Raw genomic sequence first — 14,515 nt, 5'->3', positions numbered from 1 at the left:
TAGCTTACTGCAGCCTCAAACGCCTGGGCTCAAATGATCCTCCTTCCTCAGCCTTCTAAGCAGCTGCGACTACAGATGTGCTCCACCACACATAGGTAATTTTTAAACTTTTTTGTAGAGAGTCTCACTATGTTGTGGTCTCAAAGTCCTGGACTCGAAATAATACTTCATCTTTGAACCACAGTTTATACCAGAAAGCATACAATTTGTATGTTGAAATGAGCCCTAAAAAGTCATTATTCCTATAAATTAGTCTTGAAACAAGAATATAATCAGGCAAATGAAGAGAGAATCAACCTATTAAAAATTTGAACAATTTATGTGGTGACTAAATAACCTAGAAGCATTGGGATTTTGTTTTGGAATCATATCTCCAGCAACAGTGCCTGATACACAGTGAGGGTTCAGTAAATATTTGATGAATAAATGACTCAATCTCCAGACTAAGAATAATCAGCTTCCAAACCACTGGATAATCCTGAAGTCACACTTGCAAACACAATTAACAAAAATTACGTACTGCTTTGGGCCCATTACATCTAGTACAGCAAAATATACTAACATAAAAAATTCAGTTTTTTCCCCCAGGACTATAATGTGATCTTTAATACACAATGGGGTATACAAACAGTAAGTCTAAAGGTGTGTAGTACTTCAAGGAGGGTCCAAGTAGCCAGTACTCTGGGAGCTCCACAAACCCACTCAGCAAAGGTAATTCTGCTTTTAAGCATTTTTATCTTTTGATATTTCAATTTGTTTGAAAAAAACTTCACTGCTGAAAATATGTGAAAAACCAATGACCAAAACTATTCCCAAACACATTAACTTCCACCCTATTATTTAATGTACACCCTACTCTGATAACATGTTATTTCCCTGAGGCCTTGGTGTGCAAGTCATTCTAAATTCTTTCATTTCTGTATGGGAAACAGAAGGACCAAAGGTCATCCCATGTTCACCAACCTAGGTGAACAAGTGTAAAGTATTTATTTACTGTGCTTAGCTACTATCAGTTTAACTTTGTCAGAGATTTTGAATGTATAAAGGTACATACAGGAAAGTCTACCAAGCCAGTAACTATGGCTTGGTAGTTCACCTCCCTTCTAGTGTCTGAGTCCTTTTCTCTCCACCTTGGAGAACCAAGAAGTGGGGAGAAGGGCATAATTTGATACGTAATATTACAATGCCATATAGTAGAGGAACCGTCATTTTTATCATACAAACAACTTTAGGTAAGGCTTAACAATTTTCAAAATGAGAGCAACTGATTGAATAAGAGTATCAACAAGAGGTGTAAGCTTTAAAGGAAGTATGGATTAAGGAAAAAAAAAAAGACTGAAAAGCACTTTCCACACTATATTAAAAAGCATAATAATAAACAGTACCATAGCTGAGGAGATAAAGGCAATGTGCTATACCATGGTACTAATAAATGCAACAGGAATTCAAAGAAATGAAAGTGCAAGCTGAAATAACTCAGGGTTTGGACAACTTTTTCTGTAAAGGGCCAGGCAGTAAATATTTTAGGCTTTGCATGCTGCACAGTGTCTGTCACGCTACTCAACTCTGCTGTCATACTGCAAAAGCAGTCATAGACTATACTTAAATGAATGATCATGGTTATGTTACAGTAAACTTTACTTAGGAAAATTTGAATTTCATATAATTTTCACATATCACAAAATATTCTTTTAATTTGCCCCCCAACCATTTCAAAATGTAGAAAGCCATTTTACAAAAATAGAGAGTAGGCAAGATTTGGCCCAGAGGCCATAGTTTGCAGACCCCTGAAACAGATGAATGGTTTCAAAGAAGAGGAAGGATTTGAGTGAACCTTAAAAAATAGACGAGATTTGGATTGTCAAGTCATCTCTCCAGGTGTACAATTAGGGTAGAATGGCTGAGCACAGTACCCATGATGGAAAGAAATACTGTTTTGAACATATAAGTTATGACCCTAGGTCTCAAGGGAAAACAAGAGTTAGACTTTGTCATAAGCAATAGAGAAGCCACTACAGATTAGTCTACAGGAGGAATACAAGATTGGGCACAGAGCCCAAGACATAGACAAATACTACAGGCTAAATGCACCTGAACTATCACAGAATTTAAAAGAGCAATCCAGCCGGGTGCGGTGGCTCATGCCTGTAATCTCAATACTTGGGGAGGCCGAGGCCAGCAGATCACTTGAGGTCAGGAGGTCGAGACCAGCCCGGCCAACATGGTGAAACCCCATCTCTACTAAAAATACAAAAATTAGCCAGGCGTGATGGCGTGTGCCTGTAATCCCAGCTACTCAGTAAGATGAGGCAGGAGAATAGCTTGAACCCAGGAGGCGGACTGCAGTGAGCTGAGTGCCACTGCACTCCAGCCTGGGTGACAGAGCAAGACCTCATCTCAAAAAAAAAAAATTAATTAATCAATAAAAGAGCAATGCAAGACAAAGAGAGCTTGGTAACTGGCTACTAGACATAAGAAATACAAGGCAACACATTAAGCCAGTGTTTCTTAATGAAAAACTAATCAGTTTCAGTAATAGATGGTGGTTCATTTCACTTTCAGGTGTTATTTCCAAAGACAAATGAAACTTCGGTAATGAAACAAGGTAAGTTCAGGATTATTAACATAAATTTCAGCATCATAAACTTCAGAAAATTACCTATGAGACCATTTGGTGTAATACTCTTATTTTCTAAAGAAAACATATGAAGAATTAGATACTTGGTTAATACAGAAGAGTAGAAATCTAGATCTTAAATTCTCTAGATCAGGGGTCCCCAACCCCTGTCTGGTAACCAGTTGTGGCTTATTAGGAACTGGGCTGCACAGCAGGAGGTGAGGGGTGGCCTGGAAAGTGGGCATTACCACCTGAGCTCCGCCTCCACAGCAGCAATAGATTCTCAGAGGAGCAAGAACTGTAGGTTGCTTGCTCCCTTTGTGAATCTAACTAATTAATGCCTGATGATCTGAGGGGGAACAGTTTCATCCCAAAACCATGCCCCCAGTTCCGTGAAAAAACTGTCTTCCACAAAACCAGTCCCTGGTACCAAAAAGGATCGCTGTTCTAGATTATAGTAATGTTAATTTTTTTACTAATTCTCTAAAAGAGGTATTACCTTGGCTCTGAAAAGGTAAGTATAAAAAGAAACAATTTTGAATCAGTAAAAGAACATAATCAACAGAAAGAAAATGAACAAGTTATGCCATATCAGAAGCCAAGGTGAGAGTTTTTCCAAGGCTGCTTGACAAGCCAAATACAGTAACTAGACAAACAGTTATGCCAACGTTACGTGTTTATTTCTACATCACCCCTTCTATCACTCTTGCATTAATACCTTCTCCAAATCTTTCACTCTGGCTCATAAGGTACAAAACTGATGCTCTTACATTTTTATCTTTTTTTTTTTTTTTTGAGAAGGGGTCTCGCTCTGTCGCCCAGGCTGGAGTGCAGTGGCGCGATCTCGGCTCACTGCAAGCTCCGCCTCCTGGGTTGACGCCATTCTCCTGCCTCAGCCTCCCGAGTAGCTGGGTCTACACATTTTTATATTTTCTTCCCATCTGCTAATCTGTCCTCTACTTACCTGTGCTTTCAGTCCACACTGTCATTAACTTCCCTAAATGTCTTTTTCCCCCTTCATTATCCCAATTGTATGCTACTTCCAAGAAATACTTCCTTTAGCTAAATAACTTTCTACTATCAGTATGTAATCCAAGTAACACTTCCTGTAGCTAAATTCCTTTCTACTAACTTTTAAATCAGTATGTACTTCCCTAAATATACCTCAAATTCTTAAAAGCGTCATGCTTGCTGTCTCTCCACAAAAGTTAAAAGATCTTTGAAGGGAGCAATATTTTATACTTTTTGTATCACTCAGTGCCTACCTGCTCAATAAAATATTGGTCAGGGATAATAAAATAGGCTAAATCCAATCTAACACTAGAAAAAACGAATAATCCATTTTTACCATTAACTCTTCATGATGAAAAGCTTGAGACTCTAAGCAAGTGACACACTAGTCATATTTTAACCACGAAATTACAAGGTTATGCTCTTTTTCCCAAGTAATAATTCTATGAAGTAAAACACAGATATGACCAAACATCAACAATCTGTTTCATTTCCCTGCAAATCTAAAGTACGGTAGACAGCTTCCAAAACACAGTGGGAGAAAAAAAAAAAAAAAAAGATTATCCTTTTTGGTCTCTCTTACATCTAAACTCCTACTTGCAATTAAAACTCAAAATGTTTCTTCTTCTGTGAAGGATTCCCAGAGGTCCTGAGGAAAACAGGCATTCTCTTTTCTGTACCTCTTAATACTTTTAACTATTTACTCCTTTATACAGCTTGAGCTATTATACCTATATCTAATTTATCTTGGTATTTCCAGGGCTAGGCACATAGTAAGTGCTAAATAAAAGTAATCTGAACAAATGAATAACAAATCAGAGACTTAAAAAAAAATTAATGCAGATGAGTTTTTTTTTGAGGGGCATTTTTTTTTTAACTTTTAAGTTCAGGGGTAGATGTGCAGGTTTGTTTTAAAGGTAAACTCATGTCAAGGGCGTTTGTTGTTACCCAGGTATTAAGCCTAGTACCCATTAGTTATTTTTCTTATATTTAAATAATAAATATTTTTCTTATATTTAATTAAGTTGAATATTCTTATATTTAAATACAATACATTTAATACATAAAAATAGAAGCTGTCCTGGTTTGGGAGAGTGGGTTGTCATAGGAAGTCTCAAGGCATCTAGGAAAAAACCCACAGGAATCCAAGGAACAGAGTTTGAAAACCAATTAAAGTTCATACTTAAAATTCTTAGCATTGAAGCATTTTTCTTAATTTCTAATATGGTTTTTTCTACTTCAATAAAATGATCGACAAAAGCCTGCACTTAAAACAAGAGCCTGATTACTCAAATTACTGAATGATGAATCTACTGATGTTTCTTCACAGTTCTTTTAAATTCCCTTGGTGTACTTTAAATATATAATACGAGTATCTTTTAGGAACACAGACATCACTAAAACAGAACACTGTACAACAATGCTTCTTCAGCCAATTATATTACCGCACACCTTCTTGGTACGCAAAGAAAACTGTGGACCATACAACCCAAATAAATAGTTCTTAAAATCGTATCTATGGAAACTACAGTTGTGACAAAACTTATTCTGTAGCTACCAAGAAAATCTCTATTATGCCACTTCATATTTAAGAAGTGACCACTAAAGGCCAACACTCATCTTACATCCTGCTAATGTTGGAAAAGTTTAGTGAAGTCTTTACCAGACCTAACTTTTTCTTCAATTAAAAAAAGTGAGTTAGAAAACTTATTATCGCTACTTCAAATCCAAAAAAGGAATGCAAATATAATATTCATTCCTTAAATAATCTTAACTTTCAAGGTCAAAATAACTCTCCAAAAAAATGACTGTGCTAATATGCTCTTCAAACACAAATAAGAAGGGGAGACGGTTTTCAAAACATTTAGGATAAGTATCTTGTGACAGAATTAAGGTAATAATTTTGCAACACATTTTAAAAATTGCTAAGGTCGTTTAAATGGGGAGGGACACTACAAAACTCATAAAGATAACAGAATTCTGCCGCAATTCTTACATCAAAGTGTAACCCACCTCACTCCCCAGTACTCTTAATAATTAATGTACAAAGAATGGCAAAATAAGACATGTTGATCTGGGTTTAAAAACACAGCCTACACAAGACAACCAAATCAATAGTTATTTAATCATCTGTACCGTCTGATTCTGCTTTAAGTCAATTAGATCAATAGTGCTATTTCTTGAAAGTTACAAGCATAGGTATGCACAGCCTTTCACTCCAGTGCGTTTAGTCATAAATTGCTCCAGTGTCTTTGCAAGTTTTTGGTGACACATACTTACCGCTCTTTGTACTATAGACAAAGGTAATGGAGGTCAATTAGTATACAAAGGATAGATGAAAGCAAAAAATGAGAAAGGAATTTAAAATGAAAGCAAAATCTTACTCAAGAAACTATCTAGTAGGTTACCTAGACGGTTAGTATACTTATCTACAAACACTGAATAAGAATACCGTTTTATCGTATTACAGTACAAATAAACTAAAATTGACAGCAAAAGGTTTCATTAACGTATTTTTAAACCAAACATTATTCCAAATGTCTAATCGCTGCATCTAGATGAAATTTTTGTTAGGAGAACCATTTTAAGTGGAAATGTAGAGCAAGCTCCCATGAAGTGAACGAGATCCTTCATGCGGATAAACACCACCTAACATTCTGTTCTAACTGAATACTGGTTCTGGATTTAAGTGGAATTGACAAACTCGCCCCCCGCCCCCACCTGTAGAAAGCAACATAAGCAAGTACTAGTAAATACAGCGAAGCATTTTGCTGTTTTACACCTGAACATTTAAAAAAAATTCAGTTTCCTACCTATCACAAAGGAAAAAGTAAATGATCGATGAGAATTTAAACTTAAAACGTGAGCACAAACCCATCTATATGCCTATCTTGCTCTATCTCAAAATATTTGAATTCCCATTTATTAAGCGATGGCCAAATCGGAATTTCTATCACATGGTAGAAGTGTAAGCGTCTCCCCTACAACTTTTTCGGGATTTTACTAAACGTCCTAATATCAGTTTGCCCTTACTTCCGTGCACCTTTCAACCTCAGCTACACCCCGAGCCTCCAGCTCTCTTGCATTTCTAATAACGCTGTAGAGGGAGGGTGAGACGGAGTATTTCTATGTGGATAAGTGCGCGCGCGCTCCCGCGCGGCTCCCCACCCCCACCCCGATACTTTTCTTTAGTGGAAAGAGAGGAAGAATCTGGAGGTTATTCTAGCGAAAACTCGGTATCAAAGCCTCAACCCAGTCGCAGTCAGCCCATAGGACTCTGGGCTCTGAATGCGCAGTGCAACTTCTCATATCTTACTCCAAGCTTCAAAGCAGATGGAAAATTGGTGAAGAGAACCCAGGGAGGAGTCGGGGAGATGAGGGAAAGTGAAAGGGCCGATCCCCCTACAAGGCGTTTAAGTTTGCAACCGAGACTGTGTTTCCGCGAATCTGCACCCGCCCCGTGTACCCTCTCCAGGTGGAACTCGTTAACAGCAGCAACCCGGCCAACGGACACCGCCACCTCCCCTCTAGACGGACCACTCGAGACTCGAGCAAGTGAGGCGGCGGGCGAGAGCGGACGCCTGGCGGGGCCGGCGATCCCCAGCCAGCACCAGGCCTCCGCCGACCCTGGCCCCGTCACCTGTGGAGAAAGCACCCCCTCCCCCGGCCTCTCTGCCCTTCACGCCGACCGTATCCCTAACGCTGCAGCTGCTGCCCGCCCGGCCTGCGAAAACCGAGCGCAGCGCCAGGCTCCCCTCGGCGGCCGCGGGGCCCCAGCCCCTTCAACTGGTTACAACCGGCAGCGGCGACCGAGCGGGGCAGCTAGCCGCAGGAGGGTCCCCGTCCGGGAGGGGGCAGGCAGGCTTGGAGGAGCGGGGGCCGCAAGGTCCTACCTAACAACGTCGGTCTCCTCCGTCTCCTCCTCAACGGCAGCGGCCCCGGCGGTGGCGGTGGCGGCGGCAGCGACATTCCTGGGGAGCGCTCCCGCCGCCGCCGCCTCCTCCTCCACTCTCTGCTCGCCTCTCTTCCCCGGCGCGCTCACCGAGCGGCGCGTCCCTTCAGCCACCTCCCCCCGCCCTCCCCGACACACACGCCCCGAAACCCTGAGCCCCACGGCTCCCGCAGCCAGCTCACCCACCCTCCCTCCCTCCCCGCCACCAGCAGCGGCCCGTCCCTCCCCCCTTCCCCAGCGCCCGCCGCCGCGCCGGGCTCAGTAATGGCGGCCACTCGGGCTCCCTCGCGCTGACGGATTTCTCTCCCTCTCTCCCGAACTTTACCTCAGCATCTCTCCCGGCGCGCGCAGCCACACACCCGACCGGGGGCGGAGCGGCGGCGCAGACTGGACGGGACGCGCGCGCGCGCGCACCCGCGCTGCCCTCCCCACAGTCCCCCGCCCCCGCCCCCTCACCTCGCGACGCCTCCCGCGCCGCGCGCCCGGCACGGCCCCGCCCCTGCCCTCGTCTCCCGGGAGCCTGGGAAGGCGCGAGCGATCCAGTCGGAGGGAGGGGGATGAGCACGCGGGGCCGCGTCCTCGCTCGCGTCCCCGCTCCCTCCTCCCCTCTGCTTCTCCCTCTCCTCCACTCCCCCATTGGCTTCTACCCCTCCCCCTTCTTCCTCCGCCTCTCCCACCATTGGTTCCCTCCCCTACTCGATTCCTTCTCACCTTTTCCCTTTTACCCATTGGCGTGAGTATTTTTCCTCAGCTTCCCTCTTTCTCCGTATTCTGCTCCTTCTCAGTCCCATCCTCCACGCTTTGGAAGCTGCTGCCTTGCTGCCCGGAGCGCCGTCGTCCCCGAACCTCCCCTGCTTTCTCCCTTTCCTTCTGTTCCGGTTTCTGGTCGTAACTCAAGAGCAAACCACCGTACTGCAAAGGAACCAGATATTGTGCTCGCGGTTCCAAACCGGGCATGGGCACCGAATGCTTCTCGATAAATCCCCTTATGGTCTCTGAGCATTAAAGAAAGCAAGGGAGGAAAACATGCGCCCAAGCTCGTTCGCAGGAACATGTTCGCGTGTCTGCGCCTGTGTGCGCAGCCAGTTTTCTGGCTGAGGATCGCTCGCCAACTACAGATATCACCCGCCCAGGACCCGGTGCCACACTCACCCAGAAGACGAAACTCCACAGGAGCGAGAAGAGGAGTCCCTTTCTCCGTCGGCTCGGCACGGCACGGGGATGCAGGCCCCTGATTCAGTACGTTCTGTGGAAGTGGAGCGAGAAGCCAAGACGTGGATCGAGAAGTCCCGTGGGGCGGGTCTCAGGGTGGTCCAAAAGACCCCTGTTCACGCCACTACCAGCCTAACTTTAGGAACTGTCGGCCACCTGGCTTTTATTATACTGCCTTAAACATATTCACTTTTTTGAGACTCTATAAATTTCACAAGTTTTGGGGTAGAGCACACTGGGCTTTGGGTGTGTTTCTCATGAGGGCACTGACGCTGAATGGTGCAGTGAGAAAGGACGGTAGAAACCACTGCCTTTGCTTTTACCATTGAAGAAACTGAGGTCCTGTGACTTTCCTGAGGTCATCGGAATCTGCCTTGCACAGGAGACTTAAAATAGTTGCCAGCAGATAAAAGAATGAGCAAAACCACATCTACTCCAATTTATTAAGTCTGAAAGAAAGTAATTGAGGGGGGATTCCTCTTTGGGGAAATATTTATTTCCTGCATTGAAAATAGTTTATTGTTAGTAAACATATAAAAAGTATTTTAAATTCAAGTTATTCTTTATTTCTTATGTTGCATAAGGTACTGAAGTTAGCCAAGGTTGCTTTTTAGTGTTATAATGATGCAGCTGCTGCCAACCAGAAGTACATTTACGGTCTGTCAGTAAAGAAAACAAAAACTGCCTGTTGGTAAAAATCTGTTAGAAAATATTTGTCAGTAAATCTGTCACAATATTCCAGCAGAAGTTCTGTTCGTTTTTCCGTCTTCCTGCCCTTCTTCATATTTCTCAAAGGTAAACTTAATAGATAAAGGTAGAAGAGACATTTCTAATTTTTCTATATATCTCTTGCTCCCTAATTTCTAACAGGCATAACTAAAATCCTTTATTCGAGCCACTCCCTTGCATCTGAATGCTACCTACCAAGTAGGTTAAGAGTAGGTTAGGTAAGGTCTGTAGCTACTTCTTTCTTTCAGTTACAAATTGTAGGTGGGAAAGAAGGATGCGGAAGGAAACTTGCAATGAAAGTAAACAGAAAGAAAAAGAAGTAAAAAAGGAGAGAAGGGAATTTGGTGGGTGGTCCAACCATCAAAATGTGGTACTAATGCCATAGGTATCTACACCACTTATGTAAGTTGGAATGTTAATGCATTCCAACGCATGTTTTTATCTTTGTACTAAAAGCCCTTAAAAATACCTGAAGTAAACATATAAAAAGTATTTTAAGTTCAAGTTATTCTTTATTTCTTATGTAAGGTACTAAAGTTAGCCAAGGTTGCTTTTTAGTGTTATAATGATGCAGTTCAAAGTCATAACCTGAATAAGATGTTAAGTACTATAGAGTGTACACCCTAAAGATACCTTAAAAATTATGTCCTAAATAATCAGAAATTTTAATAAGCATGGACATGTATCAACATAAACCAAAGCCAAATAAATCAGGGCTTCTAAAGAAAACATTAAAAAGGTGTAATGTTCAGTTATAGGACATGATACTGGAGGCAGGGAAGACTTGAAATCTCATTTATTTTCTTATAATGAAGACACCAGAAGACGTTAAAAAAAAAAATCACGATGTTCAAACAATGATTTTCATAGTCAACATTATTTTTAGTTCTTTATCTTGATTTAGGGAGCCTGGAAATTTAGGACTTTGTTTCTTATTAATACTAATAGTCTAAAGGTGTTTACCAGTACAAATAAGTTATTGTATGTAATTTGCTCTTCTCAAAAAATAGAGTTTTCTGTATCAATAAAAATCTGAAATGGGGGCCACAATTCTGTGGCTAATAATGCTTATATATCCATAAATAAAAGGCATTAAAGAGCAAGAGGAAAAATATGTAAGATGGCATCTTTAAAAATTGATCAGGAGCCAAGACTTCAGAGAAAAAGCTTTAAAACACCCACCCTCCCTACTCAAAAGGAGAGTTTTTAAGAAAATAAGTAACTTATTTACACACACACACGCGCGTGCACAAATATGGGAGAGAAATGGAAATGGAATAAATATTAACAAGCCCTCTCAAATCAACTACTCTTCTTATCTAGAATAAAAAAGTTAAGCCTCTCTTCTGCTGTACTGGATAATTAAAATAACTGGACTCTTTGTTCCTCATTTACTTTGAAAAAATTAGAATAAGATTTGTCAGGCATTTTCGGTTTTTAATTTAAATTTTCTTCATAAATCTCTAGTTCTTCATCACATCCTAATAAAGTATTAATATGCATGGTCTTTTTGAGATCAAAAGACACGACAGTCATAAAAAAAAGTTATCATAATTCCAGCTTCTACCATTAGTGGTAATACTGCAATATTCAAATGTTTCATATGTTGTGCCTTCAAAAGAACTTACCCTATAGAGGCAGCTACACCCCCTGCTGGAAATCTTTGATCATAACAACTTTGGCTTCTGTAGTCTCAATCAAGAACATATGAAAAGCCAAATAAAGGGCCTTACCACTCATGACAGAATTGACCAATACTTTAGCCTGTCTGATACAAGACAGGCTTTTGGAGAACAACCTATCTCAGAATATCACCTTGATTACAGACAAAATACACAAAGAGGATGGAGAATAATGATGTAAATAACTAAATAGCCAAAACACTTATAAGATATTTGCTTAATTTCCAACTGTATTTCCACTCTTTACCTTATCCCCATCTCCTGCCTAGACTTCTCTTTTTCTCTCTATCTCATACAATTAGGCCTACTTGAGGGGAGGAAGAAGGCAGGATAAGATGGGATGTTAATCCTTCAGCTAGGCAAATAATGGTGTATCAATCCACAGTAGCCATTTGCTGCATTAAGGTGCTTAAGGGCTTTCCCGAAATTTGTTTTATGGGTACCAATGATATTTTCAACATGAAGAAAAGGTGCTAATTATGTCTTGGCTGTTACTGTAGAAAATATTTTGACAAGAGTTAAGGTAATTGTGAGCATGGGACTGGAACAGGAGGAAAGTAGTGCATTGACCTTCTTGGCATTTTGTTCCACAGAGCTTTGTTCTGTTGATATTCCAGAACTGTATTTTCAGACTGAAATCCCAAAGATGGCATCAGAGTCTAGCTTCAAAATGTCATGCTCATGCAACTCTAGTCCTAGGACATAACTGAAATACTGAAAGCAGCACACTATTTTTAAATAATTAGTATTTTGTAAAGATTATTTGTAATGCAGACTCCTTTTAAAGGAAAAACAATTCATTCAGATCCCACCAGCACAAATACTTTAATTAGACAAAAATCTTCAAGTTATTTCCTCTCACAAAAGGAGGTATTGTTGGGCCATCTGGACTCTCTATTGAGTTTTTATGAAAGATCACAGCTTGAATTTAATCAACCCCAATAAAGTTAACCCCATAAAGCTAAAAAATAATTGCAAGGGTTGCTAACTGAAGGATTTGAATTCTCTGTTTGACATTGTTACCACTGTCATTTGTAAATCATTACAATGGGAAACAGGAACTTGTATTGCTTGACTATTTAACCTCATGAACATAATTTTTGTGAATTTCCCACTCTCTTTAGACCAAATTTAGATTGTGAGTCTCTCTACGTAGGAATAACAAAATGAATGTTTGGCTCTATATAATAACTAGAAGATCATTAGCAGAAAGTTGAATAAGTGTTTGATGATAATAATAACATGAAACACTCTAGGTTTTATGGATTTCTGTGGATTTGTGGCTAACAGAAGGCTTTAGATTATATTTTGAAGTGCCAGCTGAGATAATCACTTTGGAAAATACAAATCATTTAAAGAATCGCTGAATTCACCTGTGAAAGTTCAGTTAGATGTCCTTCCTCAAGTACAATCGACATATCTCCACATAACATCTCTCTAGTAGGTAAATGTGAGTTACTAACAACAAATAACTATAGGTCTGAAACATCTGGAAACATTCTAAAGAACTGGTGCAGTATAGTTTCTGAAACCAACAATAAAGTGGCTAATCACTTCTCAATTAAGTCTCTGTCAGTTTTCCCTATTATTTTAAACTAAAATAGATGGTAAATACTTATTTTGCCAATTCACATGTTGCATTTTCTTCAAAAAGGCAAAAATACAACTATTTTTCTAGTTCAATAAATATATACATACTTCTAAATACAGAAGGCCCCTGACTTACGATGGTCCAACTTAAGGTTTTTTGTCTTTATGATGGTACGAAAGCAACAGTGACAGCATTCGGTACAAACTATACTTTAAGCACCCATACAACCATTTTTTTTTTCACTTTCAGAACAGTATTCCATACATTACATGAAATATTCAACATTTTATTATAAAATAGGCTTTGTGTTAGATGATTTTGCCCGACTGTAGGCTAATGTAAGTGTTCTGAGCATGTTTAAGTTAGGCTAGGCTAAGTTATGATGTTTGGTAGGTTAGGTGTATTAAATGCATTTTTGACTTTACAGTATTTACAATTTATGATGTGTTTATTGGGAAGTAACCCCATCATAAGTTGAGGTACATCTGTACTTCTGTATGTCTCAAATTACAATGTGATTCTTTTGATGAACACATAGCTTCTTTCATATACATCTGTTATACAGTGAGGAATAAGAATACTCACCTTCTTTCTCCAACTAGGCTTCTTACTCCTCTTCAGCACAGCCCAGGACAGGCCTATATCACATACATCATTTGTTTCTGATTCTAATTCTTATAGGAATAGACATTAAATAACAGTTTTTATGCTATGCCACAAAATATTTATATTAGTTATTCTGAGATTTTACAAACATGACAATAATGTAAAAGTGATGTAGCAAAAGCATATAAAGAGCTATATGTATCCTATAAATTAAATTCTTATAGAATTAAATTTAAAAGGAAGCAATTATTTAAAATGATATTTTAGAAGCATGTATTTATTGAGGTAGAAAAATAGTCATAATACTTTATGTGGAAAAAAATGGTACAAAGCAATAAAAGCTGTATGTTTTTGTTGTTGTTGTTGTTGTTGTTGTTGTTGTTTGAGATGGAGTCTCACTCTGTTGCCCAGGCTGGAGTGCAGTGACTCAATCTTGATCTCAGCTCACTGCAAGCTCTGCCTCCCAATGGGTTCACGCCATTCTCCTGCCTTAGCCTCCGAAGTAGCTGGGACTACAGGCGCCTGCCACCACGCCCGGCTAATTTTGTATTTTTAGTAGAGACAGGGTTTCACCATTTTAGCCAGGATGGTCTTGATCTCCTGGCCTCGTGATCCGGCTGCCTCGGCCTCCCAATGTGCTGGGATTACAGGCGTGAGCCACCGCGCACGGCCTTAAAAGCTGTATGATTCTTATAAAAAGAAAATGTCTGAAAATAAGATGACAATATTATTGACCAACATGTTATTAGAGATTTTAACTAGATGGTGAGATTATAGCTAATGTTTATTTTTTTCTGTGTTTTCTAATTTTCTACAATGAACATAGTATTTCTTGTACAATAAAAATTCGAATTATAGTGGGGTTGAAAATTGAGAAAGACAAAGAGACACTGTATAAGGCAGGATAAGGTAAATTGTCTTGAAGCAACTGGCTGCCTACCATATATGTCTCTGTTTTCTCTTTTACCCGTCTCTTTTCTTCTCTCTTTTTTTACCCCCTCCTACTCTTACTTTAGGTGTTTTTCCTTTTTCCTTTCCTTTTATTTTTTAATTCTCTGTCTTCTTTTCCTTCTCTCTTAATTATCTCTTGGGCCTCTTACAGGCCACATTAGGTA

At 40.0% G+C, this 14,515-nt stretch overlaps 1 protein-coding gene across 7 annotated transcripts in view; it reads right to left on the bottom strand.

Moving 5' to 3' along the window:
• ARHGAP5 (Rho GTPase activating protein 5) overlaps positions 1-13,754 on the bottom strand; it is an 89,121-nt gene extending 75,367 nt beyond the window's left edge. The window contains exons 1-2 of one of the 7 annotated variants that reach the window (XM_063715552.1): positions 8,733-11,274; positions 8,292-8,492 (exon numbers count right to left, since the gene is read on the bottom strand). The gene's annotated coding sequence lies outside the window, so the exon portion shown is untranslated. Of the gene's footprint in view, positions 1-7,521; positions 7,786-7,905; positions 8,195-8,291 lie in introns of those variants that run through there. The other 6 variants (XM_063715554.1, XM_054529986.2, XM_024231674.3 and 3 more) reach the window with 6 other exon arrangements.
• Positions 13,755-14,515: the final 761 nt, after the last annotated feature.

Source organism: Pongo abelii, chromosome 15 (genome assembly GCF_028885655.2).
Source record: "Pongo abelii isolate AG06213 chromosome 15, NHGRI_mPonAbe1-v2.0_pri, whole genome shotgun sequence".
Classification (NCBI taxonomy): domain Eukaryota; kingdom Metazoa; phylum Chordata; class Mammalia; order Primates; family Hominidae; genus Pongo; species Pongo abelii.
The sequence above is the reverse complement of the archived record's forward strand: the minus strand, read 5'-3'. Positions and strand labels throughout refer to the sequence as shown.